The sequence below is a fragment of the Macrobrachium nipponense genome, chromosome 34 (genome assembly GCF_015104395.2).
Source record: "Macrobrachium nipponense isolate FS-2020 chromosome 34, ASM1510439v2, whole genome shotgun sequence".
NCBI lineage: Eukaryota > Metazoa > Arthropoda > Malacostraca > Decapoda > Palaemonidae > Macrobrachium > Macrobrachium nipponense.
The window spans coordinates 39,067,562-39,070,061 of record NC_061095.1 but is presented as its reverse complement, the minus strand read 5'-3'; positions in this window follow the sequence as shown (position 1 = coordinate 39,070,061).

Below are 2,500 nucleotides of genomic sequence, written 5' to 3'. Positions count from 1 at the left end.
AGTCTTAGGTAAATAAAAGGATATCTGTGTGCACATTTGCAACTGAAAAGTGTTTTAATAATTTACTGTATGCAAATTACCCCGTTAATATTCGAAATAGGATATTATTATAATTGTTGAATGTAAGCTTAATGTAACTATCTAAAGCCCGTGACGCAGTGTTACGATACGCAAACACCACAGGTGGGTGTACAGTTGGGAAAAAACCGAGTATAGTAAAGACTATGGCTAGGAAGGAGCATGAGGCTAGCAACCTCATACTTTAAAACATTGCAGATTAGAGGGAAAAAATTATTAATACTAGTATTAGTACTTCATAATAAAGTATCATAATAAATTGAAGTAAAATAAAAACAAATAACTGAAGATACTAATTCCTTTCCTTAAAAGTATTTGAAATTCAATAGATTATATTTGCTTTTAATGATAGGCTCCAGTAGATTCTCCGAACCACACTATTATTTTGACTATGCTTATGTAAATCAAGGCATGCCAACGTGCGTGTTTGGTCAAGCCTGTGCGTGAACCAGTCTCATATTCTTAGTATGTGTGAATAATTAGTATATATATATATATATATATATATATATATATATATATATTATAATATATATATATATATATAGTACATATATAATATAATATATATATATATATATATATATATATATATATATATATACTATATATACATATATGCTATATTATCTATCATAAATAAAAATCTACCAAATAAAAATATTTATATCGACTGTTTATCCCTGAATGAATGAAAGGCTACAACAGTTGTAAATGTTAAAGTAAACTATTCGATTTCCTATAAACCCGAGTATAAATTCTATGGAGAGAATAAGCTAATACTATTAATTCACTTTATTGAATTAATATATATATATATATATATATATATATATATATATATATATATATATATATATATATATATATATATATATATTGACACTAACCAATCTAAATTAATCAAGTCCTTGTCTCACGGGAGTTTTTTCAGTGAGATAAACAACTAGAATTGAAAGGGGTCAGATCTTGTTGGCACTACCAAGATAAATACAATATTGCAGTTGGTCCAAATTTATCTTTTAGGTCATGCAACTTTGCTTCCGGGAATTTCTCTCGATTAAGTATAAAATTTATGATGTGAGTTAACAAAAGGTTGTTTATTTTCACCTGCTGTGACAATAAGCAGTGGAAGAATTGTATAAAATATAGATACAATGTTCTCAAATTCAAGACAAAAAGAGACAGAGAGATAAATCTAGGAAATAAATGACAAGGGTCAGCTCAATAGAAAATCAATGTTAAAAACAAAGCCCTTGTAAAGATTATACATTCATCTTGCAGCGAAGTCCACGAATACTTGTTACACCTCATTCTTAGGCCTTTTACTCTTTTATTTTTATTTGTTCGATAATAAAATATCGAATTATCAGACGATTGGTTTGGCATAGACCCTGATTCTATCGTGAGGGTTTTTCACATACATATCAGTATGTATTCGCGAGTATAACTGCCAATTACGAGTTTTGTTCTCGCTAAAAGTAATTGTTGACAATTGTATATTTTTACCTATAATAGAAAAATGTTGAAATAAAAAAAAATGGACGCTTGAAATATAGATAACGGTAAATTTTATTAATATCTTGTAAAGGTAGAAGATGCACACACACATTATACACACACACACACACACACACACACACACACACATATATATATATATATATATATATATATATATATATATATATATATATATATATATATATATATATATATGTATATATACATATATATATATATATATATATATATATATATATATATATATATATATCATATATATACTATATATATATAGATATTGTATGTATATGTATATATATAGTATATATATATATATATATATATATATATATATATATATATATATATATATATATATATTATAGGAAGAAGAGCAATCCGTCATTACAACCGCTCATGGATAAGTGTGATTCCATTAAGTTGACTGAGACTGTACAAATTGTTGATGAGTGATTTTTATATATTGAGAGGAATGATGTGTTTTATCTTAACACTCTTCTGGAAATTAGAATAAATTACTTTGTAAAACTACTAGAGCATTGCGCACTTTAGAATCAAATTAATTTTTTATGCATTATTTGTGTTAAATATTAGTATCACGACCCTTTTCCTATTTAATTCCATCACTAACTTTTGTACTCAAGTCTTAACTATTTTCATTAACCAACTTTTTAAACTATTTGCTCTGGATTTACGATATTGATGAACGGTTATAAACTAGTCTCACTTAATTTGCAATTGAAAATCTTTCTTAATTTGGTAAAAGAGGAGTAATATTCTCCCTCACTGTTTGAGAACAAGTACGACTTATCTCATAATATCGATAATATTATCCTGAACACATAAAAATCATGTTATATTACTCTCTTGTATCTGCAGATTAAAATGATGATTT